This window comes from Dermacentor andersoni, chromosome 6 (assembly GCF_023375885.2).
Source record: "Dermacentor andersoni chromosome 6, qqDerAnde1_hic_scaffold, whole genome shotgun sequence".
In the NCBI taxonomy this organism is placed as follows: Eukaryota; Metazoa; Arthropoda; class Arachnida; order Ixodida; family Ixodidae; genus Dermacentor; species Dermacentor andersoni.
In genome coordinates, this window is record NC_092819.1 from 84,786,667 (window position 1) to 84,814,543 (window position 27,877).

A 27,877-nucleotide genomic window follows, 5' to 3' on the forward strand; every position below is an offset into this window, starting at 1 on the left:
GAATATTAGATTCGTTATCGTCAAGCAGAGAGCAGACTGATTTGCGCTTGGGCATGATGCTTCGTATGTTTGCTAAAGATAGTGTCAATAAAGACCCAGTGATAGGTAGCTTTGGCTGTGGAAGAGCCCGTGGGCAAGTGCTTAAGTCTAGCTATCTTTGTGACATGACAACGATATCTGGGATTTTGTCATACGTGTAAGTCTGCTTATTTATAAGCAGCCGATCTACTAACAGTTTAAAAGACACTTTTTGAAGTTTTGCGAAGCCAATCGGCTTCCTTGTAGCTTGTTGCATAGCTGGCGAGAAATCTTCACCGATTGAATATTCTAAGCCTTTTAATTTGTACGCAGATGACAAGATGTGTTGCTTGTCCTTAAAAAAAGTTAGTTTAGCTATTATAGGTCTGTTCTTTCCTGCTTGGTATTTCCCAAGACTATGTACATGCTCAAATTGTGAACTGATTGTTGCAATTTGCAGTTTTTCAGAGCACAATTTTATTACTTTTTTTTCAGGAGTAGCCCTGTCCTGTTTAGGATCATCTTCTATCCCGAAAAACAACAGATTACTTCGTCTGAGCCTATTTTCTGCAACCTCGGACCTTGAAGTTATTGTTTGCAGCTGATCTGAGACATCACGTAAAGTTTTAATCAATGAGATCACAGCTGGCCGTGGACAGCGGATGATAAAAATGGCATAGAATGAAGTGCAATTTGCTACGAACTTGCGATCTTGTCACTTGTTGGTGATATTGCAGCTATGCACAAAGAAAGTATGGAAACCTTTAAGTGATGACCTTTTCCTGACATTATCGCAGCCAAGATTTCAAGATATGTGGAGTACAGCACAGAAGTATTTCAGGATAAGGGGTGAAATCTACACAGAGTTGACACTAAGCCAGTGAACAATTTCGACTTAACCGATATTTGGAAATAGAGTTAGATTAAACAAGGGTTCACTGTATAATCTGGAGTCCCCCACTACAGCATGCCTCATAATCATATCATGGTTTTAGCATGTAAAACTCAAGAATTTTTTTCATGCAAATAATGTATGCATAAGACCAAACGCTAATATAGAATAAGCTGACAGCAGCTACATTTATGAAAATTTCATACTTTCCAAAACAAGAAATTGTCAGATGGGCTGAGCAAAGATCTACTAATGCGAAGTTATCGCCAATAGCTTTAAATGGCCTATTCTGCCTTACCTTCTCTACTTTTAATAAAAATTATAGGTGCAGGGCACCTCCGTGGTGCCAACTACAGCTAAAACAATTGGCCTCATTCCTTGAAGTAAGAAGTGCACGGTGTTGTTTCAAGCAATAGCACATGTTTGTCTTGTGAATGTTAGCCTATGCAAACGGATTTCAAGCGCATCATCCTTCTCCTGCGTCTTCCGATCCCGACCAGCCCTCTGTTCTGCATCGCGGTCATGCGCAGGACCGAATGGTCACGTTTAGAGAAATTCTTCTGCACTACCGCAGAGAGCGGTTACGCTACCCCCCAGCACACAAAACACTGAATAAGTCTCAATCCACCACTTGACGATTCCTTCAGACACGAACTTTTCCGAACCCCGTGCTTTACAACCGCATGTACCCTGATGCATACTCCCCACTCTGCAAAGCGTGCGAGGCCCGTGCTCAACTCGATCATATTATCTGGCAATGCCCCAAAGCCTCACCCACCAACACCTTCCGCACTAACACACGCATCATAACTACCGCCGAGCAGTGGGAGACATTGCTGCTCAGCTTGGACCCAGAGGAGCAGCTCTGGGCCGTCCGGATGGCCGAAGATGCCACCAGAAAGCAAGGACTGGCCCGCTCTCTGAGGAAGGGGGAGATTGGGGGTTAGTCTCCCGACCCCCGCCACCCCTGAACCCCATCAAGTACATAATAAAGTTTTATATCTCTCTCTCTCTCTCAAACTTCTTGACATCCCAGACCTGAGTACTGATTCACTAGTCACATTGGGTCCCTTTTCATCAGTTTTTTGTTTGCGAAATCATGATAAAGACATTAAATTGACTTTGCAACTATTAACACATTCCATAACGATGAAATTGTGGTCACTGACCAAGTTAAGGTCAAGCTTACTTGCCAGGGTTACACCATGGCAGGTGAGCTCATGGGCATTTTCTTTTGCTCTAAGAGAAGCTGACTGAAGGCATGCTCCATAATGCATGTCACTCTCACCAGGATCAACTAAAACATCCTACAGTGTTGAAGCTCAGTCCATTGTACAGTGAAAGTGGCTGTTTCAGGTTTAGTGGGCATGCAAGAAGCAGGGTGTCTACCAAGTTGACATTTCCAAATTCCCTGAGCTTTCCAGGTTTTCCTTGAGTGCCTTTGCAATATTCCAAGAGGGATGCAGAACTATGTTTTATGTCAAGATGGGCTGAAGCCATATCACCCGATGCTGTCACTCTCTAGTAAGCATATGAAAAAAAATTAAGAAAGAAACGACTTAATCCAATTTGTACACTAAGGAGTAGTGTTTACGCTATTCGAAAAGAGAATAGAAGGGGGGAGAATAAAATGTCTTCGAAAAAAATTGCAAATGGAGTTGGACATTCTCAAATACGAATAAAAGGAGATGCATACAGAAGCAAATATTTTCGGACATGAGCTATTTCTATCAACTGATAGCAAGCTCAGTGGTATGAGGCCCGAACTTTGTCACAATTGAGATTCTCTCTCAACAGCTCGTAAGTCAACCTCAACTGTCCTGACATACTCTCAGCCCGCGGGGCTTGATGCCTCAATGTAGTGTTTCACTGCTTTAAAGAGTTTATTTTGATTTGGATGAGGGACACCTGCATCTCGGCATCAGCCAACACTTTGTGTTTTGAGCTTAAGATCCTTCAAAACGGCGGCAGCACGCTTCCTTTCCCGTTCATTCCTCAATGGGTTTGTCTTTCTGGCCTTTCTGTTCTTGTACTCCTTTCGCCACTCGGTCGCCCCACGGACCATTTGAAGCATCTTCTTGCTCAGTTGCACAGTCCGATTTTTCGAATTCCCTAGGGGCCGCGATAACATCCGGAAAATCGGCCAGTTGGAAAAAAATAGATGCATGTCATTTACTGCCCTTAGGGGCTCAAACCACCACAGGCACATTCTAAAACGCTCTCAAGGCCTGTCGGTACACGTATTACGCATATCGGTGCTCGTACTGTGACAGGAAATACCAGATGCACGCGTGTATAATTAAGCAATACATACTGTGTCCCATGGCAACAACCCCTTCACACGCTTGTTATGCTTCACTGCAATACTTTTGCGTATGCTTCACCAAGTATCATTTCGGTACAGAGACGAAGCTGACTTTCGGGAACCGGCATTATGCAACGCACCGTGCTTTCCAAGCTTCTAAGCCAATCGCGAGGACAACAAAGGCGGAGTCCGTGCCATTGCTGACAGCAGCGAATTCTTTTAATAAAAAACACGGCACCAAACGGCAAGAAGCTTCATAGTGAACGTCGAAGCAGCTAGACCTAGCCGGCCTAGCATTGCCGCAGTGGTGGCTACGGCTGCCAGCGGTTCTGCGTGCGTGAGCGCCGGTTCGAGGCGGCGAGGTAATCAAAATGACAGCGGTGGTGGCTTTGATTAACGCCGTTTCGGACCTACGGTAACGGAAAAACATCCGGTAAATCACACGGCGAAGAGTTCTTGCGTCCGAAATTTCAGACGTTCTGATAGATTTGACTCTATGGGGTACGTGGTGCCGCGAAGCCGCCCAAATTATCGGGAATCCGGAAAGTCGGTCGTTGTCTGTACACTAGCAACCCCTCCATCTGACGACCAGAGATCAAAGACGATTCATCACGATTCCTGTCTGTTACTCGAGCCAGCATTACTGCGACTTTCGACCCCTTTAACAATATTATAGCTAATTTTCCCTGATAGAGGCACAAATTCCCTGAGTTTTCCCCAAGTTATTCCAGGCTATTCAAAGTTCTTGAGAATTCCCGGTGTTCCCGGTTGGTAGACACTCCGAGGAAGGCAAGCTGAACTTAAAATCTTGGTTTGAAGGGGCTCTTTTGGTTTTAATATATCAAGCTTTCTTGCAACTGTGTGCACAGGTGGCCCCTTAGCATCACCGCGAAGTTGATATGGAGCTGTACGACCTGAAAGACATGAAAAATGGCCTGGTCTAGTTGGCATCCTTGTGAAGAATGCATCTGTTTCCAAGACCATGGTTTTTTGTAAGCATTCTCGAACTTGCACTTTGAGTAATTTTTTCCCGACTGGCCGAATGATCTTGAGGCCCCATACTGACGCTACCGATATCTTCAAGTGCAGGCTTTTTGGGATAAGGTTCTTTGCTTTGCAAGTCTACTTGAAGGAAAGGTGGCACTTACAGGTGCCTACTGTGGACACGAGTAAGACAAACCAGTGAGCCTTGGTCACAATGTCTTATCCATAAGTTCTGTAGATTTTGACAAAAGAACGACGAATATTTGTCTAGTCCGGTAACTAGATAATGTTGTGGTCACTGACCAAGTGACTATCATCATGTTACCAGTGAGGTCAATTTTCTAAACCCTTGACTAACTCCTACAGAACTACAGACAAGGCGTAACCAAGATTTGCCAGTTCGATTCACTAATGTCTAGAATAGCTATCAGTAAGTGCCACCTTTCCTTCAACCACACTTGCAAAGCAAGGTACCTTATCCTGAAAAGTTTGCACTTGAACACATCGGTAGCGTCAGGAGTGACAAGTGCAAGTAAAGAAAGCAGAAGAGAAAGACATGGTACAAACGAAAACAGTCAAGGTATTGGAAAAAGCAAGAAGTGAAGGGAGCGCGTGGAGACGCCATCATAGAGAAAGGGCACGTGCATGGAAGGACGTGATGGGGTGCAGCGTTCTGAAAAGAAAAAGGTGGGCAAAGAACGCCATTCGGGGTCCTGCCCCAGTGTAGGCTCGATGAGCAGCTGACTGTCGGCTCTGGAACTATCGCTGGCGTGGACCGACCCGAGACACGTCAGCGTTCACACTGCTGGATGTGGACGCGTGAAGGCTGGCTGCAGCCAGTCACCATCCTATATACAGACCTAAGCTGGGCCAGTGCACACCAGGAGCGCTAGCCAGCACGAGTCCCGCTCCACTGGAGCACAGCAGTTTCTGAGCGATGGTGCTCTCATCACGTCAGCCGGAGCACCGGTGACGACTGATCACGACCAAGTTGCAACGATGGACCACAGACCAAGCGGCAAAGATATCCGTGATGGAATAACCAGTACTGTAAGTGCCCCGATGCTAGCATATAAATGATTGCTGCATAGACATTGGTTAACACAAGGGGGGGGGGGGGGGGGGTTGAGCACAAAACATAGTTAGGGAAGACGCATTGCATGTGCAGTAAGTGTTGTATTTTAACGTGTTGCAATTAAACTCCTCATGCAGTGAATATTGTCTTGGTGTCACATCTTGCATCCATGTAGTCATTCTACCTGCTCAAGCCAATGTACCAGGCGCTGACGTATGCGTGACAACATTGGCGAGCCTACCAAGATCCCACTAACTTAGTCATGTGCCTCAGAGTGTCTTGAGCAGTGGAATGGACCTTGATCATTTGATGGTCGCTGGGAGTTCCGCAGGCATGTTGGCCGAGGCCATAAGGGCACTGTGTCACGAGGAGCAGAAGCGGTTAACAGGCAGAGGCGTGAGATGCCGCGAAGGATGCTGAGGAGAGAGAGCCAAAGCAGCTCAGGAGAGCCAAAGCCCGGATGAGCGTGCCTATAGGACCGTAATGATAGAAAAAGAGTTGACGGAAAAGAAATTGCAGTTGCATGCAAGTACCAGTAGAGAAGAGGCGGGAGATAGCGGATCAGATGTGGCACTTCAGAGGGTATCGAAAATGAGTCCCTGGGCGAAATGACCTCAATGCATACGTACAGCGTTTCGAGAGAAACAATTGGACAAGGCTCGCAGAGGAGTGACTAGGCAACTTTATTGAACATGTGTCTTGCGGGAGAAGCATTGGCTGTATTCAGCTGGATGTCAGTGATTAACGCGCTAGATTGCGACAAGGTGAAGAAGGCTCTCATACAATGCTTGAGACTACCTGCTGAAGTTTTCACGGAGCTATTCCAAAGCTTGAAACCACAACAAGACGAGCCAGCAGCTCACTGCTCGAATCTCCAACTACTTTGATTTTTGGATGAAGATGGCTGACATAGGAAGAGCATTTGAAGACTTGGGGGTCAACATGATTGCAAAACAGTTCATGGCATCATGTCATTAGGGAGTCACAGTATTCCCGAGAGAGTGCAACTTGAAGACAGTGGCTGAGCTATCAGAACACGCCGACCTCTATGTGGAAAACCAAGGCCAAAATAACTTGGGAAAAGGGAAGGAAAATAAGAAGACGCCAGAGAAGGAACAGGCTTGGAGCGCAATCAAATGTTTTCTGCGTGGCAGGATAGGGCATCGAGCTGCGAACTGTCTCCTGGGTCGTCCTCACAGTTCGTTGTTGAAGTGCTCTGGGGGCAGATGGCATGGATAAACAATAGAAACCTGCCAAGCTAAGTCAGAAAATAAAACAGCTTGCATTGTTGCAAGCGAAAGTCCCGTTGATGTTAACAGTACGAAGCAAACTGAACAGGAGTCAAGGGACAAGGCAAGCGCTGTCACGACGTCTCCCAGGTTGGAAGACACAGAAATGTCGATGCCAGTGGTAGAGGGAATGCTGCAGAGATGAAAAATGTGTACTCAGAGACACTAGGTCCAACATTGTCCTTGTAAAGCAATCTATGGTGCCAGAAAGTGACATCACAGGTACAGAAACACCAGTCCGATATGCGGACGGGACAGTATGGCGAATGCCTGTGGCATGAGTATTGCTTTTGACACCTTATTACTCTGGATGGATTGAAGCCCGGTGTGTTAAAGAAACCATTTTACAACATCTTTCTTGGGAATGTGCCAGGGGTCAGAAGAGCGGATGATCCAGATCCCCACTGGAGTTTCTGCACTACAAAAATCGCAAGTAGGATGGAGCATGAATCCGCTGAAATCGTTGCCAAATACAATGAAAGTTGGGATAAGCATACTGGGGAATCTACCATATCCCCAGTGGAGAAAAGCATGAGGAATAAAGACAGGAAAGATGTCCCTGTAAAGAGCAATTCAGGCAGAGACATCGACATAACCGTGGTGGAAATGGGAAGAAGACAAGAAGAGGACAGTAGTCTGTGACACTGTTTTGAAATTTCAGACAAATGGATTCAAAGTAGGAAGGGTTGGGTCATGCACAAGTTTGAGAAGATTGGAGAATTACTGTACCGAACAGTCAGGGTCCATGATGGAAGAGAAATGCGAGAGTTGGTTGTGTCCTTGAGTTTACGAAGGGCAGTGCTCAATCTGGCGCAAGTCACTATTATGGCTGGTCATCAAGGAGTAAGGAAAACAACGAGCAGAGTATCAGAGTTCTTTTGGCCGTGCATGCAAAGTGACATGGTTTGTGCGATCTTGTGACACATGTCAGATAATCACACTGAAAGGGCTGGTATCAAAGGTACCTCTAGGGAATAGCCTATTATTGAGCAACCGTTTCAAAGGGTCACAGGAATGGTCATCACAGAGTTGGTTGCTGAAAGTCCATACCGAGCAGACATACCAACGACAGAAATGATCCCTCAGAAGGTAAAGGTGACGAGCATGGAGTCTAAACTAAGCGTATGTGAGAAAAGACAGCTCAAGAATTGAAGAGCAATGGAGATGTCATCGCTGCGTCCGGCAACTTCTACAAGGCCTCGGGGTGCAGGTCTGGGTCCCGTGCCAACTCATGGTGTCATCCAAGTCGTTCTGCCAGAGGTGAGTGACGTCTTGATGAGGTGCCTGCATCGAGAGCCAGGACCAGTGCACAGATTCCCGACCGGATGCATCCACGTCAGACAAGAACCGGCAGGCAGGAGTTCGTGGGCCATGTGAGTGAACGTGCCACGAAGGACACCGCTGACTTTGCTGAATATGTTCATTTTAGTTAACAACACTCAAGAGGTATACAATCATGCTTGGGGACAGCACGTTGCACATGCATATAGTGTTTAGAACTTCTTGTGAGGAGTCTTCCTCAAGCACTCGCGGAATACAACAATGCCTTGTGAATGGTGCTGTCGTCGACAGTGACCTGTTGCTCCGACTAACCACAACTTACGTGATGTGTGCGTTGGTGTGGTGAAGTGCAGTGATCCGTGAATGGAAAAATGGTGAACTGAAGTGAGGTGTGCCTTGGTGTCCTGAAGTGTAGCACCCGTGTAAACCAAAGAGGTGAAGAAGGACGATGGAAGTTTTCTGGGAGCGAATACTAGAAAAATAGGGGGCCATTGTCCAGAGTGACAATTGCAAGTAAAGAAAGAGGAAGAGAAAGAAAGAACAAAAATAGACAAGAAGAGATTGGAAAAAGGAAGAAGTTAAGGGAGCATGTGGAGACACCATCTTAAAGACAGTGTGCTTGCATGGAAAGACGTAGAAGCCGGGGCGCGGAGTTGCGGGAGAAGGCGGCCAACGAACGCCTCTTTCGGTCCTGCCTCAGTGCCGTGGCGATCCAGCCATCTGCCACTGAAATATCAGACTCAGCAGACAGCTGACTGCCAGCTCCGGAACTACTGCTGGTCCGGATTGACCCTCCGAGACACGTCAGCGTTCATGCCGATAAACGTGGACAACATTGGTCAATGTTGTCATGTGTTTGTTAGTGCCTGGTATGTTCGCTTGAGCAGGCTGAACGACCACATGAATTCAAGGTGCAATAACAAGACAACATTCACTGCATGAGGAGTTTAAATTGCATGCGTTAAAATACAACGCTTATCGCGCATTAACCAACATCTATGGGGTGATCGTTTAAATGCTAGCATAGGGGCGCTTACTGTGCCAGTTATGTCCTTCGCTATGTCCTTTGCCACCCGGTCTGTGGTCCATTGTTGCAACCCGGTCATGATCAGTCGTCAATGGAGTCCGGCATCACCAGTGCTCCGGCTGATGTGATGAGGGTGCATCACTCCACAACTGTCGCGCCCCGGCAGAGTGAGCCTAGTGCCGGCTGGTGCACTTGGTGTGCAACAGCTCAGCTTAGCTCCGTAGACGGGACAGTGACAAGGTGCAGCCAGCCTTCACACATCCATGTTCAGCGGCGAGGTGCTGACGTGTCTCGGTGGGTCGGTCCGGGCCAGCGGTAGTTCCAGAGCCAGCTGTCAGCTGCTCACCAAGTCTGGTATTTAGGTGCCATGTCGCTGGATCGCCACGGTACTGAGGCAGGAACCAGTGAGCGGCATTCTTTGGCTGCCTTCTCCCAGAACGCTGCGCACAGGCCACCACGTTATTCTATGCAGGCACCTTGTCTCTCTAAGATGGCGTCTCCACATGCTCCCTTCACTTCTTGCGTTTTCCAATGTCTTCGTGTCTGTTTTCTTTCGTATCATTTCTTTCTCTTTCTTTACTTGCACTTGTTACTCCTGCCAGGCCTCAAGATAATTTGGCAAGCCAAGAAATTACTGACAGCACAAATACAAGCATGCCAACAAAAAAATCAAGGGCTTGGTAGCCGATGCATTCGCCTCAAAGTGCCAACTACAGCCGGTCGAGAATGGGTTAAGCAGGTCGAGGGGTTTAACTGAGGGGCCCAATTTTTATTGATCATATCCTAAGAAGCCAACAAACAAAGACACCAAGGACAACAGGGGGGAAATTAGTTGTACTAACTGAATTAAAGAAATGATAAATTAATGGCAATGAAACTGGATGAAAAAACAACTTGCAGCAGATGAGGAATGGTCCCGTGTCTTCGCATTACACATGCGATGCTCTAACCAACTGAGCTACCGCGTGGATGGCGCGGTTTCGCCATCCACTTTCTTGGGTATTTATGTGTTACTACCAGAACTAACCCTGGGAGTGTTAGCCAGCACCACCACTCATGAACTCACAGCAGGTCGTTGTTCAGTTCCCTGATGCACAACTCTATGCCAATTTCACACCAATGCTAGGGAAGCACCCGTGCAGACAGTTGCAAGAAAAAAAGCTTGATGCCCCAAGACAAATGTGCCCATGCAGACCATGAAAATTATGTTTAACTTGTTTTCCTACGACCACACTGAACCTAAAACTGCTGTTTTCCACGAGGGAACAAACATCAACATTGGTCCCTCGCGCAACCTCAGTCATCTGCAGGTTGGAAGGTGCCGTCAGTCACCTTCCTTCCAAAGATGAGGTTCGCACTGCGCTGTCACCGTGCTGTACGAATTGCAGAAGCACAGCCTGCAAGCTTGTCTGCCTTGGTGTGAGCACTGAACCTGTATGAAATCCAAAACCCACTGAACCTATGAACGCAAAACAATGAACCAAGCTTGTTTCGTGCCAAGAAAAGTTGCCCCCCCATGTTGGCTTTTTCTACAATTCTTTCTCGGGACGGAACAAGCTTGTTTTGTTGTGTAGCCACGTAAACAGTGAAAAGGGATGCATGTAGAGTACACAGGTGCAGTCTCTATGACATACTGCTATCCTACAGTAGATGCTACATAGGGCAAATTGGCCAATGTATAGCTTGTTCGGCAACGTAACCACGCAAACATGATGCACAAGTCAGTTGGCAGTGGTAGTGCACTGGAGTCAATGCAACTGCAGCTATTTGTTTGAAAACTGCTTGAGGTGGCGAAATAAGAAAGAGATATGTGACGCTTTCCTGACAGAGAACCCATGTGCTAGCTCTCCACCCAGAGGATGACCAGATAGTGAGACTGCTTATTATCGTTGTAAAACAGGTGTCATGCTAGCCATGCCATGTGCCCTTTTCGTATTTGTGCGAGCAACATGCAATCAGATTAATCTCTTCTCCCCCTTTCGTCTTTCGCTTGATATCGCTGTGTGAGCAATAAAACAGTACACAGTAGTTAGCAGCGCTGTGTCCTGTCGCCTTCTTTCATCGTTATGAACTGTGTGCTGAATAAGGCTTTTTCTTGGTGAAAGAGGGCTAGTTTAATGCATAAACTAGCTCCATGGCAGTTCGCAATAAAGGAGTGCTAGCATCCTCCGAAAACATGTCCATGAAGAACAGTGAAAAAAGAGCACTTTAACCCTTGAGGGTCAATGACAAATATACGGCGCCGCGAACAAGTCCAAAAATGGCCAATGCCGTATATTTACGGCGCCGTCTGTACATTTAAAATGCGTGCCAATTTCCCAACTTTTTTCTTTTCTGGCGTGTGCTGCCACTATGTGGGAACACAGGGAATTTTTCTCTCGGGCCTCCCTTTCTGGGTTTTCGTTGCACGGTTTGCTTTAGAGCTCGTTTGCTCCAGCACGTCTATATACTACCGCTCGCGCATTGGTGCGCGTCGGTTTGGGTTTTGTACTGCAGGTGATTTTGGCTTCTTGCGCTTGCAAAACTGATGGCTATGTCGTTACTAATCGCTCAAAGGGTCACATGGGGTGACCGCCTGTTTCTCGCTCGTTTAGTGCTCACAGGGGTGCGCATACGAAGGATGCCGCCATGCATGCGTTTCCTTTTCTTTTTCTGAGACTCGCGAAAACTAATTGCCTCTGGTTGGCAATAAGATGAAGATTAGCAGAAGTTTGCCTCACGTTTTGCTTTTCTGACGGGCACACAACCACGGTTTTCTTGAGTGCGCTCACCTACGCAGTTCGATTATGCTATGGGCATAAATATTAGTGTACGAGCAGAAACATTTGACACTTGTGAAATATTCTTCTGTGCCCATTTTCTAAGCCTTATGTGTATAACAATGCATCAAATTTTTAATTCTTATAACTTTATTTCCTTTTTCTATTGTTGTTATTCGAGAATAAACAGTACATATATACGAACGCAAAATATTTTTTTCTCACTTTACGGTCGCCCCAGAAAAATTACGGTAAATTTTTTTCGAAATAGGTCCCTCAGGCGAATTGGAATCTGCAATAAAAAAATCGACCCTCAAAGGGTTAAACGCCCATGAACTCCTTTAGAATAAGGGAGTGTGAGATTTCCTAAGGGAGTTTGACCTCAAGGAAGTTGTGGCCGTATCACACGGCCAATAAGAAGTTTTATTTAAACGTAGCCGCCTGAGGCGCATTCAGCGATGATTTGTTCTTGTACATGAATGTAACTTCTAATTACACTCGTAGCTATTATAATTCAAGCTCCTTCCATGAAAATATTATTCAATATATTTGATGCAAGAAACATACACCTTGTTTAAAATCAAAGCGCGCTCGCTAAACACAGCAGTGCTGACAGCGATGCTAGCCACCCTGTGCTTATCTGTGTTTTCCTTTGCGCTGTGCTGAGTTGGCTCCACATTTCGCTACCCGAACCACTCCAAACTATATTAAAACAGAACATTTCGTGCATGGTGAATTCCCGAGCTTTGCTTTTATTTTGTTTAACTGTGCTGGTGTCAGACATGAGTGACCACACCAACTACTGCATGACTAGCATGACAGAGGCCACTTTTACATGAACCCGATGTGAGTAGGTTGAGTCAGAAATCAGGCTGACCGAGCCCGACATGACCACATTTACATGAACTAACTCTGACGAGTCCGGACGATGAAGGCACATAGCGCCAAGTTGAGACATCAACGTGTCTAAACTGGGCTTCTGGTTCCCACTGCCGTCTGCAACAGCTCTATTTCATGCATTATCGCTACAATGAGGTCGCACTGCACAGTGCATTGTCTTGACTTTGTCCTGATGCTATCCCTGCTGCCGTCGCATAAATTGTGACGTCCCAGTGTTCCTGTGCAAGTCTTGGTGCTGGCGGGCCAGGCCTGTCCACGTCTATATGCACGCTGAAAATAGCTCGGGCTAATTAATCCTGATTCAACGCTTGTTCAGCCCAACCGACTAGCGTTTACATGAACTCGACAGGAATATTCCAGCCCGACAAGCCAGCGTGACTTGATTTTGTTGGGCTTGTGTAAACGCCCTGAAAGACATGAAAAACATGGCGTGAAGCAGCCAAGGTCGGGAGTATTGTGCAGCAGCAAGCATAACTGTTCTGAATTGTGCTTGAACATTTATTTAAATCAATAGAAATGTTAGAAACGCAAGCAACATTAATTTTAATGCAAGCAATAATTAAATTATCAGATTTACAACAAGTATGGGCACGAGAGTACTTCCTTCAGCCGCCGAGGGAGATCGTTGATCTCCTTTGACCAAAAGCTTCAATAAACCCCCTTAGCAGAAGGACTACCGTGTGACACCGAGTGCATCTCCCTCGCGATAGAGACTACGGGGTTAACAGGAGTTTGTTGATGCCCATGTGACAGGGGTATTAAGCATATACACAAGCTTAATGCACCAGGTCCCAATAAAGAATACTACAGTATCTTCCTATCCAATGCAGCGTTTAAAATAAACATTGGCAAGTTCCATACTATATGTAGTACAAATGAAATTGTTCTGTAATTGAATAAGGCTTTTTCAAACATGCGAAAATCCCAAGTGCTATGAATAGAATACTGGGCAAGTTGGTAACAGTTCATTTTGATGGTGCTCACAACAAACACATGCCAAAGAAACAAGCGACAGACTGGGAGTGAAGGAGCACTGTGCTCTTTCATTCTTCTCTGTTTCACCGTTACTGCCTTGGTATGTATGCGCTGTGAATGCCCTGTCTGCCTGTCCTTTATCTTTTTAGTATGTGTGCACTGTGAATGCCCCATGTGCCTGTGCTTTATCTCCCTAGTATGTGTGCACTGTGAATACTACTGAAAGGAACATAACACACTTTCGCGATTCCAAGCACCTCCCCCCCCCCCTCTCCGCTATTTTTGCAAAAAAGAAAAAAAAATGGGAAAGAGTTTGCTTGCAAATCTAAGCACCCCCTTTTTTGCGAAAAGAGCGCGTAGCCAAGGCTGCCAAGCGCACTTGCTCACTCTGTCGTCGAGCCGTAGCCATCAGTACCGAGGTGGTGTGGTGTCAGCGCCACAATCTTCGGTTTCTTGCGCATGGCCATCTGGATTCTCGCGGGCGGCGAGGGTTCTCCGGCGCCGCACGCCGATCCCGGCAGCCGTGTCGTGCGCTGCCGCGTTCCGACACTACGCTACAGATGATGGCACAGCGTGTTGTCACATAGGCCTATCGGCGTCGCTGGGCAAGTTTTGCAGGCATCGCAGGCACGCGTTGCTTTGTGAAACCACACAAGTGGCGGGTTCACTGTCTGCACCTAGGTATCTTTCTTTTGAATGTTTGCCAAATAAAATGTTATTTCTTCCGCCTTTCTTGTCGAGATATCGCCGCGAAAAGAAGAGGGAGAGGGCCATTTTAGATTTTTCGCATCTAAGCACCCTCCTTCACATTGGGCATCGTGATCGTGGAAAAAAAATGGGTGCTTAGAATTGAGTAAATATGGTGGAGACCAGATAATGCCACAATGGATACAGTGAGCAAGAACCATGCCTTCCGATGCAGTACACTTCTATGTGGCACAATTTTCTACCAACATCCGAAACCAACTGTGCTGAAAAAGGCTTATTCGAGTTGCTGTGCAAGATAAGTTTGCTTTTACAGAAAAGCTAATAGCATTTGTTCAATTATTTCGCCAAACTGGTGGCTATGCAGTATTACGAAAAGGCAGCATCACTGAAAACCCCCTTATTTCTTTGTGAAAAATAATAGTAAACTCCAGAGATCAAGCTAGGTATAAATATGCAACAGTCAATATGGTGAACCGATTTTTGCATGATAGTTTAGGTAAAAACAATTGTCGAAACATTTCCAACACACTCAACGTGTTTTGGAGAAGACAGCATATGGGGATTAAAAATGTTCAAACGCAAATGTTTAGAGCAGTGCTTTTCTGCTGCAATCCTTTCTCAGCGTTCCAGCAAGCACAGTATGATTGAGTTTACAGCTGAACATAATAAGACAATCCTTTTTATGGCTTCTCATGGACTGATTACAATGAGGAGCAATTTATGTGCCATCTCTGAGCACCTCAAAATGGTGATTACAAATTGTTTACATGCAAGCCAACCTTCGTGCAGTAACAGCTCATGCAATATAATTTAGACAAAACTTTAAAGGGACACTAAAGAGAAGAACAATTATTTGAGCTGCATTAGCAAAACACTCTACCGCAATACAAAAAAAAAATAACTTGTAGCTGCCAAAAGAGGAGGCTTGATAAGCAAGAAAAGACACAAGAACGAAATATGGGCTGCGAAACCGTAATGAAGTTCCCGCACCAGCTCGGCGTGATGTCATCAATTTCTAAACAGCCTGCTAGGGGCCTACTTAATTTGATTTTGGCAAATGTTTACTATATCACATTCTAAGGGAGCCAAGAAACTGAACTTAGCAAGTGTAAAACTTAAAAGCAAGTGTAAAAGTGTAAAAGAAAAACTAGCTCTGGTTGACAGCAGCCTGCGAATATGCCACTGCAAACTAGAAACACGCGACCCAAAGTAAGGCACAGGCATACGCTCACCCCCAGTGGCTCCTATGCAAAAAGGGCGCGGCGTGAACTTGTGGGAGCAAATAGAAGCACAACCTTTCTCTTTGAAACGCAATTTTACTCTCTCAATGACGCAGGCTACTGTACACCTCCAGGGTTTTAAGACGCTAGGCTCAAGGCAAAGGAAGGCGCCTGCAGTCAGCGAAGGGGGTCAAACCGAGGGTGGCGGCAAGGCTGCAGGCACGCAGCCCGCCGCTTGCGGGACTGTCTCCTCAATGTCTTCGAGGCACCTCAGCTTCTGAGAAAAGCAGGGCCTAGTAATGACGGTGTCGTGTTCATTCATTACACTCGACCATCCCGCACGATCTCGTCCTGAGAGAGAGTCTCGTCAGTCTGACTCGCTCCCGCGCTTGCTGTACGGCACGAATTTAAATTGTTCCATCTGGCTTGCATCGCTGCTCGTGACATAGTGTGGCCACGTCGATCCCTTCAATATTCATAGGTTCAAGATGCGGTATGTGTCTGCAGACAGCACCTCTGTAACAATGTACAGGCCTGTGTGTTTAGGTTGAGTCTTCGTGGGCTGTCCTGTGTCCTTAACTGTTAGTGGTTACGGAGGCAGCAGTAGTCGATGACCCTCCTGTATGCGCCTTTGTTTCTTCCGCATGAGAACAGGGTTGCTGTACTCAGAAGTACTATAACAGATTAATCCATATGGTATCAACTCATCAGTAATCCCTTTCCATGCCCGCCTCTGGTAGTAAGAGCTATGGTATGGTGGTTGGGAAACCAGCTTACTTCGAGGGATCTCAACGATTTTCTTTTCAGCGATGCCAGTGTGCCCCAGTTCTTCTATTTGCAGTGCACAGCAATTATCATGCTTGTTAAGTAATACCCAGGGCTGTGTTTTCTCCTCTCCATAGACGATCGAGCCTACATGAATATCGCCTGGGCTTATCAATTGCAGTGCATAGGCCTCTTCATTGGCAGCCAGTAAAACTTGTTCTGGCATGTTGCAAGGAGTGGATGGACGCATGAGTACTTGTCTTTGCTTCATGTGCAACTTGACATTTCTGTATTTCGCAACTGGGACGCTGAAAACATTAGGTGCGTCAAGAGAAGCCGTTCTCAACACAGACAGAACCGTCCGCGGGGCAGCCTTAACGATTTTGCGACACTCGACGACTTCTCTCGTCTTTCGAATTCTGTGACAATACCTGTCAGCTCTTGTGCCTCTCAGCTCTGTTCAGCAGATGCACTACAGACCAGGAGCAGATCGGCCAAGTCAATCACGTCAGTGCCAATGATGACGTTTGGGCCAACAAAGGCGTCGTCGCTGACTATGCAGAAGTGGACGGCAGGAAGTTCAACATCATCGACACGTACCTTTAAATCTAATTCACCGAGAGATGACTGCGGAATGAATGTGCCACTGTGGATCAGAAACACGTGACCCAAGGTAAGGCACAGGTGTACACTCGCCCCAAGTGGCTCCTACGAAAAAATGCCGCCTCGTTAACTTGGGCGAGCAAACAGACAAACAACCTTTCTCTTTGAAATGCAATTTTACTCTCTCAATGACAGGCTACTATACACCACTAGGATCGTAAGACCGGGGGCTCGAGGTAGACGGAGATACCTGCGGTCAGAGAAGGGGGTCGAGCCAGGCAAGGCTGCAGGCATGCAGCCCACCACTTACAGGACTGTCTCCTCAATGTCTTCGAGGCACCTCGGTTTCTGAGAAAAATGGGGCCTAGTAGTGATGGTGCCGTTTTTGTTGCTTACACAAGTTTTAAGCAAGTGAACTGAACCGCAATAGCCAAAATACAATAAAATATCCTGGAATGCATGATGTCCCCATGACGTACCGGTGGTGACGCTTTGGCACAAAATCTGAAAAATTAAACTTTGACTTTCATTTTATCGCTTAATAATAAAACTCTCATAACAAAATTTAACCCAGAAAGAGTTCTGAAAGAATACATAATTCGTCGAAACTGATTTAGTGTTCCTTTAAAGCCAAGCCTGTAAGTTTATTCACGTGTCCCAAGTCATTTTATCCACATTCAAACCCACTTATCCTTGGCCTTGCTTAGAGTGTTCTTGTATTCCATGCAACATAAAAGTGATCAGGAGTCACCGTAATGAATGAAGCAAATGGAATGTTCCTAGTGTGAAGGAACAGCACAGGCTTAAAGGGACTGACACCAGATTTACAAGGAGTGTTTTTTTTTATGACACAGTGAAACGCCCATCCTTGGAGGTAGTTATACATGCAGTGGTTCCAAAAGCATGTAGAAATTTCACAAGCAGGATTTTTAAATCAGAGCAATCCCCCAAAAATAGTAGTCCTGACGCCAGCAACACTGAGAAGTTAGAGCAATGCCTACAGTCTACCTTGCTAATTGGGAAAACAGAATGATGGGTGGCTTTCGCAGGAATGAGTTCAACTGTTATGGACCATCCGCAAAAACCCCCTCTGAATATGAAATGCTGCTGCAATAAGTCGCTGCAACCATGGCTGCTGCAAATGCTAGAGCTAGCTAGTCACAATGTGGTGCCCTCTTTTGGCCGTGGACGCAAATTCTCGCAGTGCCACTATGGCCTCTGAGAATGGGCTACAGCGCGCACCGTCCGACCTTGGCGACCACGGTGCCACTTTTCTACTCATAATAGAAATTTAGGTCAGCATTGCAAGTTACAGAAAAAAAATTATAATGGAAGAAAATGTACTGCATTTAAATATTTATAAAAAAAAACAAAAAACAAATAGCTGCATAGACTAATAGAAGGTCACATAACAGGGCATCCTATTTGTCACGCTTTTGCCATGTGAGAGTGCCAAAGGTCATTTTTCACTATTTCTTGTGAGATATTAAATATACAAATCCTCTCCTAATGAGGAAAACAATGCTCGTTTCAGTCAATACAAGACGCAACCTTTCCATCAGCGAGACTATCTTTATTTATGTTCTGAACTGCTGTCTGTCCCTAAAAGTGCCTTCCCGACCTAAATGAAAAATGAAAAGGAAGCCTTGGATGGAGCTCGTTATGGTACTACTTCAAAATCGCAACAAGCACCTATTAAGTCTCTACGTATCCCAGAAGCTTGATAATGACATAGACCTCCCTTTGCGCCACAATGGCGTCTATGCTAAAAGGGCCTAAGGCCAGAAGTTAGGTCATCGCACACATTTTAACTACAAAATTAAAGTGAATTATGACCTTTGTTTGCCACATTTAATAGTGTGTAGCTTTGTCGACATAACATGCTGTAAAACAATTTTTTTTTTAAAGAAAGTCTGGCTTGAGCATGGCATGCGTAAACCACTTTTATTAGGTTAGAAAATGTTGTTTACGGTCCTCTTTTAGGGAGCTGCCTACGCATTATTCCCAGCACGAAACCTTGTTTCCCTAAGAATGTCACACACAATTGCATGTCTTAAATTCACCATATTAAAATGAACACAAAGTGCAGCATGGCTTCAAGGGTACCACTATCTACTCAGGCACACATCAGCTAAGTTCAGCAGTCAACACCACAACCAAGTCTCCCAAAGTTATGCATATCAGCAAATTGAGCAAGGAGGGGAAGGTGAGTGGGATACTCATGTTATAAGACAAGCAACAGCAGAGCGGAAGCTTTATCCTGTGACAGGATAAAGCTTCAGCTCTGCTATTGCTTGAGACATTCAGCTCTGCTATTGCAGGCTATCTCATATGCACAAGGGCCGAGCACGCCCTGCCAGTGACGTAGCTAGGTCGTCTGGCACCCGGGACCCATAGAACTTCTGTCAACCTCCCCCCCCCCCCCCCCCCTCGTGTAGTCAGCAAGGTGAGGATATCGAAAATTTCTGTGGGGGGTGGGGGTGATGTTTCAGCACAGCCACCCTTGCCCCCCCCCCCCCCCCATTTGCTTTCGTTCCCAGAGATCGCTAATGTAGCAGGTATACAGGCTGTTTTATTTTCTTCACCAAGTAACACAGGGTGCTGCACTGATAATGTGTGATCGGTGCATTTGCACATCTGCTCTTAGACTGTAAGGCTAGGCAGCCAATACAGATAAAGTTTTAATTAGTGATTTTAGAGGCAGTATTGCATTTGCAAAATTGAAGCCCAACAGTCATGTTTCCCAACAACAACTTCACAAAAATCGTCGTAGGTACTACGGCATCGCCAGCGCTGGACCCAAACAAAAATTAAATAGTGTCTCAGTGAGGCTGATCTCCCCACCCAATCAGAAAACGACACCTGCTTCCTTGCTGCACAGGCACCAATGCTATGACAATTGCGAGTTCTCTTCATTCTGATCCATAAGCCTTTCTTTATTTGCTGCTATTGGCAAACGTGATCATACGAGCTGCGGTACCGCCACAAGATTGGAAACGAAATAGAGCATTTTCTGCGTCGATTCCTGGCATCATCATGCAGAAAATGAGAAGGCCACCATGAAGCCCGTGCCAGATAAAGCTTGCGCTACTGTTGGTCTGCACTCGCAATGGAGAGGATAGAGAGTTCAACGTCACTGGTGCAATCATCATCATCATCATCCTCATCATCATCAGCCTGGTTACGCCCACTGCAGAGCAAAGGCCTCTCCCATACTTCTCCAACTACCCCGGTCATGTACTAATTGTGGCCATGTCGTCCTTGCAAACTTCTTAATCTCATCCACCCACCTAACTTTCTGCCACTCCCTGCTACGCTTCCCTTCCCTTGGAATCCAGTCCGCAATACTTAATGACCATCGGTTATCTTTCCTCCTCATTACATGTCCTGCCCATGCCCATTTCTTTTTCTTGATTTCAACTAAGATGTCATTAACTCGCGTTTGTTCCCTCAACCAATCTGCTATTTTCTTATCCCTTAACATTAGACCCATCGTTCTTCTTTCCATAGCTCGTTGCGTCGTCCTCAATTTAAGTAGAACCCTTTTCGTAAGCCTCCAGGTTTCTGCCCCGTACGTGAGTGCTGGTAAGACACAGCTGTTATACACTTTTCTCTTGAGGGATAGTGGCAACCTGCTGTTCATGATCTGAGAATGCCTGCCAAATGCACCCCAGCCCACTCTTATTCTTCTGATTATTTCAGTCTCATGATCCGGATCCGCGGTCACTACCTGTACCGGTCACACCCTGATTCCGTAATGCCTCCATGACTGCTGAGGTTTCAACTGAATCAAATGCTTTCTCCTAATCAATGAAAGCTATATATAAGGGTTGGTTATATTCCGCACATTTCTCTGTCACCTGATTGATAGTGTGAATATGGTCTATTGTTGAGTAGCCTTTACGGAATCCTGCCAGGTCCTTTGGTTGACAGAAGTCTAAGGTGTTCCTGATTCTATTTGCGATTGCCTTAGTAAATACTTTGTAGGCAACAGACAGTAAGCTGATCGGTCTATAATTTGTCAAGTCTTTGGCATCCCCTTTCTTATGGATTAGGATTATGTTAGCATTCTTCCAAGATTCCAGGACGCTCGAAGTCATGAGGCATTGCGTATACAGGGTGGCCAGTTTTTCTAGAGCAATCTGCCCACCATCCTTCAACAAATCTGCTGTTACCTGATCCTCCCCAGCTGTTTTCCCCCTTTGCATAGCTCCCAAGGTTTTCTTTACTTCTTCCGGCGTTACTTGTGGGATTTCAAATTCCTCTAAACTATCCTCTCTTCCATTATCGTTGTGGGTGCCACTGGTACTGTATAAATCTCTATAGAACTCCTCAGCCACTTGAACTATCTCATCCATATTAGTAATGATATTGCTGGCTTTGTCTCTTAAAACATACGTCTGATTCTTGCCTATTCCTAGTTTCTTCTTCACTGCTTTGAGGCTTCCTCCGATCTTGACAGCATGATCAATTCTATCCATATTATACTTCCTTGTCAGCTCTCTTACGCTTGTTGATTAACTCGGAAAGTTCTGCCAGTTCTATTCTAGCTGTAGGGTTAGAGGCTTTCATACATTGGTGTTTCTTGATCAGATCTTTCATCTCCTGCAATAGCTTACTGGCATCCTGTCTAACGGAGTTACCGCCGACTTCTATTGCACACTCCTTAATGATGCCCATAAGATTATTGTTCATATCTTCAACACTAAGGTCCTCTGTCTGAGTTAAAGCTGAATAGCTGTTCTGTAGCTTGATCCGAAATTCCTCTATTTTCCCTCTTACCGCTAACTCATTGATCAGCTTCTTATGTACCAGTTCCTTCCATTCCCTCCTCAAGTCTAGGCTAATTCGAGTTCTTACCATCCTATGGTCACTGCAGCACACCTTGCCGAGCATGTCCACATCTTGTATGATGCCACGGTTAGCGCAGAGTATAAAGTCTATTTCATTTCTAGTCTCGCCATTCGGGCTCCTCCACGTCCACTTTTGGCTATCCCGCTTGCGGAAGAAGGTATTCGTTATCCGCATATTATTCTGTTCTGCAAACTCTACTAATAACTCTCCCCTGTTATTCCTAGAGCCTATGCCATATTCCCCCACTGACTTGTCTCCAGCCTGCTTCTTGCCTACCGTGGCATTGAAGTCGCCCATCAGTACAGTATATTTTGTTTTGACTTCACCCATTGGCGATTCCACGCCTTCATAGAAGCTTTCGACTTCCTGGTCATCATGACTGGATGTACAAGCGTAGACCTGTACGGCCTTCAATTTGTATCTCTTATTAAGTTTCACAACAAGACCTGCCACCCTCTCATTAATGCTATAAAATTCCTGTATGTTACCAGCTATATCGTTATTAATCAGGAATACGACTCCTAGTTCTCGTTTCTCCGCTAAGCCCCGCTAGCACAGGACGTGCCCGCTTTTTAGCACTGTATATGCTTCTTTTGTCCTCCTAACTTCACTGAGCCCTATTATATCCCATTTACTGCCCTCTAATTCCTCCAATAGCACTGCTAGACTTGCCTCACTAGATAACATTCTAGCGTTAAACATTGCCAGGTTCAGATTCCAATGGCAGCCTGTCCGGAACCAGGGATTCTTAGCACCCTCTGCTGCATCGTAGGTCTGACCACCGCCATGGTCAGTTGCTTCGCAGCTGCTGGGGATTGAGGGCTGCAGTTTGATTGTTGTATTCATATAGGAGGTTGTGGCTAAGTACTGCACCAGGGTGGCCAATCCCGATCTGGTGAGGGAGTGCGTTACCGGTTCTGGTCACCGGGATCAGGCTGCACTCAAGGCCTTTTTGTGCAATTTCATCAACACACAGACTTTTTATTAATCCGGTGGAAAATTGCGTAGCGTCGGGATTCGAACCACGGTCCTCTTGCACGTGAGGCGGATGCTCTACCTCTACGCCACCGCTGCACCTACTGGTGCACTATTTCATATTTATTTCGGTACTGCCATACTGGGGCGTCCACAGCACCGAAGTACTGCAGGCTCTAGCACCCAAGACGATATTGTTTAGATAAATTTTTGTTGAGTCAGTGGTACGACATTGGGCCCTCAATTTTTTAACTGCTATGTGTCCTCTATAATTGCTAATTAAACAGTTATCTACGGATCCCTATTAATTATCTGCCATATTTACACAATACAGAGTTCCTGGTGGTCACAAAGACACATAACCTGATAGAATACCGAGATATATCCTCACAAAATTCACCTTTACGTAAAGCTCCGTGTAGCTGAAACTAAATAGGAGAACATTCAACAAAACAAGTCAAACAAAAGAATAAAAAAAGCAAACCCTCTCACAACGCGGCTACATATTCAACAGCTAGCTTATAAAAACAAAGCAATTAGAAACGTTTTCACACTTGTGGTGCTAGCAGACGGAATGTTGAATTCCGGGCGCTTCAAACACTTTGAAGCTACCCAACCTTCTGCGTTTTTCTTTTTTTGTTCTGAGGTCCCTTTCTCTGTAGTATCATGAGAATTAGTGCCTCCTTCCCCACCCCCAAAAAATGTAAAGACAAGAAAATTTAATAAACAGCTTTGAATACTTAGGCAAATATAATGGAGAACACAAAATCTGTGCAAGCATGCATGTTAGAAAAGAAGTCTACAAGAAAGCGTAATAAAAGTGAAAAACAAAATTTTAATTGTGGAGTTTTACGTGCTAAAGCAACAATCTGATCATAAGGCTTGCTGCAGTGGGGCACTCTAAAAATTTGGACCACCTGCGGTTCTTCAACATGCACCTAAATCTAAGTAGACGGGTGTTTTCTCATCGAAATGCAGCTTTCGTGGCTGGGATTCGATCCCACGACCTCGTGCTTAGCAGCCCAACACCAAAGCCACTAAGCAACCACGGTGGGTGGTATAATAAAAAGTAACCGAAGCCCTTCTGCGTTTGTCAGGCTACTCATAGCAAGAAATAAAAGGATATGCGTGCCTCACAACACAGTCCCTAAAAGATATGTCACCATACAGTCAGCATGAAGCATATCATGCATATCTACTCGAGCCCCTAGTTAAATATTTAACTCAGAGGAGGCAACACAGGTAAATTCATTAAATTGAAGGTAGGCCAGATTCTAAATATAAGATTGAAGTAGACCGAAACTTGAATTTATGAATCTACGGCAAGTGTTGTACAAGGTCATACCTGCCAGCCTGTGAACTTTTTATTTTGCAGAAATGCTGCAGAGACGAAATCCTTTGTTGGGGAGGCAGCACACACTTCTTTAAAGCTTCCTCTCAGCACCCACATTGTTGGATACATACACACATAATTAAACATTATTTAACTTGAGACGCAGCGCACAAAGCAGCAGTGAACTTGAAACACCAGAAGCTGACAATACTGGTTTTCACATCACAGAGCTTTCTTAGCGCTTTCGCTGCTACCCAGTGAGCCTGCTTCAGGAATTTACCTGAACAAACTTGCCTAAAGCAAGTGCGCCTCTAGTATACTAGTTAGAAATGTTTCACTGCTAATAAGAAAGCAGTGCAAGTACCTTCCCAATTGCCTTTATTTACATGCACTTTCGCAATCTCATGCCACCCATCTCTCACCAGCTTTAAAACATCTTAACCAACAGAACTTCATTCTTGTAAAACTTAATGCAACATTTGTAAAATTGTAGAATGAGGCCAACATTGTAAACCTCACAAAAAATTCAGGAGAGTTGCCAGGTATGAATTATACCAACAAAGCCTATAGCTTGTGTAAGTGGCAGTGACCATATTGTACACACCTTGTCGCAGCGTGAAGATCAGATGCTTTGCTGTGCTGTTCAGGCTGCAGAAGTGCCTCAGGCTGTCCTGTGTGGTGTAGGGGTGGGTGCCTAGGCTCACAAAATTGTGCCAACCCTGAACAATAAGAAATTTCAATTTATTGTTACGCCTGCTGAAACAGCAAACTTGTGATTTAACAAGATCATGTTAGATTGTGAAAAGTCTTGTACAACCAGCTACATGAATCTGCATCTGGTTGTACAAATATCTGATTGTTACATCATAGGCAGTTATTTAACAAGTAAATGGAACTGCATGAAACATGAATCTACTATCAAAAGCATCACGCAAACGCATATCTGTAGCAAGTGAAATGTGAATTGTACTATGGAGAAAATTTCTTAGCATGTGAAAAGCGTTCCAAAACCTCATTCATTTATGTGGGGCAACAAAGCATTGTCAAGGGCGATGCACTGAAAATTACAAGAACAGGCTCCCTGTTTATCAGGAGAGATAAAAAAAAATGATTTCTCGACTAAAAAGAAACATTGCTGTTTTAATCTCTGCTTCTCTGTAAAATCAGAAACTTTCACAAACACACGAAATCACACCGTACATCCAACCCAAGAAATACACGCTGTCTGACGATACTCTGTAAATAGAAAAAATTGCATACATGCTGGTTTGGCCATGCGTCAGACACAGCAGTCGGGTGCCCTCTCACACAGCCGTTAGCTGTGAAGACGACACATCGACGTACTTCTAGAAATGCCTACACGATTTCTTGCTGAAAAATTACGTACACCAACAGTAAACCTTTCCTGCTAGAATTCTTGTGTCCATGCAGACCCACCAATCACCGGCGCTAGCATACTTCATGGCAGAAAACAAATAAACTATAGATAAAGCTCTTCGCAACATCAATACATTTCAGACCAATTTTCACGAAACTCTTCGCTAAATGTATACTCAGACATGAACAAACATTCGAAAAGCACATTTATAATTTTGGCGCGTTACTAATCATCGTGTGATCCGTTTAACAATGCACACTTCACGAACCATAGACTACACGAATGCGCATAAGCGTCGGACTTACCTTTTCAGGCGTGCTCTGGTGAAACGATCCTTCCGTGTCGCAGGAGCCGCGGCATCGTACAGCAGGTACCGCGGCAAGGGCCGTCGGTGCACGGATTTTCCAGCGTAAACACTGTAGAATTTCGGATACAGTACAGCACGTGATAGCACAACTTTCAACAAATTCGTCCGTGCACTGTGATCCGATGCGGGCGCAGCGACAGTACCAGAGGCTTTTCATGAGCCAGGAACGAAGAAAGCGCGAACCGGCCATACCTACGATAATCGAAACCGGCGCACATCACGAAAGATGCTGCGTGCGCAAACGTGGACCCACTGGTTTTGTGATCATTGATCCATACAAAAGGCACCACATTTTCCCTCGGCACAGCGTACACTCGATTGAACCATATTAACCCATTGGATTAAACTACCACATCGGCCGGCCTCAATGCATCGCGCACGCACAGACACCCGGAGACGGGAAAATAAGGCCAACTGTTACTCCAGGGCAGCGCCTCCTGGAGCAACGAAAGCAACCATATGTTACGAGTACCAAAAGGTCTGTTCGATTCAGCCAAGTTTCTGTGCACCTTCTGCACCTATTCACGGTGCACTGCACCTAGTCCCTCGATTCCCCGAAGTGCAGCAGTGCACCCTGCACTCCCGTGCTCGATTGAAAGGGGTGCAAGGCAAGGTGCCGCCGCGGTGCACTGCACCCTTGAACCTTGCAGCGAGTGGGTGCAGCCCGGCACCCCCTGCACTTTTTCGTTTGAGGTGCCATACACCCTTTCCTGAATTGAACAAACCTATAGTGACATGAAAAAGAAAGTATTAAAGATCCGCAGCGCCACACAATTTTACGAGAAACGCCTGAACCATTCAACGGCCTTTCGAAAGTGCCGTGTAGCAGCGTGACAACTCCTTTGCCGTAGCTTAATTTAACTTTCTTCAAATCCAGTTTAGAACTGTATAACCCTGTTCGAATTTAAATAGGATTTTTCAATAGGGGCAACATTTTCTAGCACCGATGCTTTGTGCGTGTCGATCGCTACGCTGATGTGACCACTGGCGACATTGCCTTGCGATTGTCGTATAGGGAACACTTTTTACTCTTCCTTGCACAATAAAAACACAATTTTTGTCATAACATAACCATTCTCAGAGTTAACAAAGCATTAACTTTATTGCTTGTAGGGCTCAGCATACTTTATTTGAAATGAAGCAGTGGCATAGCTACTGCAGGAATAGAAATGGTACAATGCAGCCGGCACGAATTGGAACTGTAGCTTCAAACGAGCAACGTCGTATCTTACCTCGAGATTTTGTCGCAATTCAGTCACTTGTGCAGCACGGCCGCAACTTTTGGTTTTGCGTGCGTTCTGACAAAGCACGGAAAGCGCGAATAAATGACGACTGTCAGAATTCCAATTCAAACGCCGATGCGAAGAAGGGGCGTGAAGCCACAGACGGCGAGAAGACCATGGAGGGGAAAAAAAGACTCCCTCAAAACTTTTTCCTTCCTCCACGGAGAACACTATAGTGTACTAGACAGGGGGAGTGGTTCCAGCGGACGCCTTGGCAAGCGCCGAGGGTGATGTAAAAACGTAATTGCAGCGGCGCTGCCATCGCCTTATTCTGAAGCTCTAGCTGTCTCGGCAGTGCCCATGGGTTGAGGCGTTGGGCGAGCTCACGGGCTGATGAGCTGTGTGCTCGACACACCATCGTTGTTGCGTCGCTTGCATCGCTTCCGTCGCTCTTTCTCCATTTTATTGACTACAGGTCGGTGGGGAATAAAACCACTGTTTCCGCCACCGAGTATCAAAACTAAATGCAGTAGAGTGAAACGCCTGTCACAGGTGCATGGAACTACGGTAGGGTCTCCGACGCGAGAAGCGTTCAGCCAAGGCCATAGAATAAAGAAACCAGCTCCCAAGGCCGTCAAGGCGCGAGCATAGCATTTCTTTCTCCATGCTAACCCTCACGTACGTTTTTGAATCCGGAAATGCAGCAGCCGTGTTGGTGTTATTGGGTGTGCCATGTCTCTTTGCGCCTCCAATCAGCTTGCCGCAGCAGATAGGCGCGAGCTTTGAACTTGCATTGGTACGAGCCGCCACAAGCGTGTGCTGCCGAAGAGCGTCGGAACAACGCTACGAAACTTCACTGCAGTTTTAGTGAAGCAGACGTGTTCTTGTGCCTTTCCATGGCACCATAGAGTTTCTAAATAAATACCCTAGAGGGAAATGTGGCGCT

At 45.7% G+C, this 27,877-nt stretch overlaps 1 protein-coding gene across 2 annotated transcripts in view; it reads right to left on the reverse strand.

Moving 5' to 3' along the window:
• The window catches only part of LOC126522475 (arylamine N-acetyltransferase / N-hydroxyarylamine O-acetyltransferase-like), a 62,435-nt gene extending 36,362 nt beyond the window's left edge, over window positions 1-26,073 (reverse strand). For both annotated transcript variants that reach the window (XR_011895210.1, XM_055066435.2), the window contains exons 1-2: window positions 25,647-26,073; window positions 24,568-24,682 (exon numbers count right to left, since the gene is read on the reverse strand). The gene's annotated coding sequence lies outside the window, so the exon portion shown is untranslated. The remainder of the gene's footprint in view (window positions 1-24,567; window positions 24,683-25,646) is intronic.
• Window positions 26,074-27,877: the final 1,804 nt, after the last annotated feature.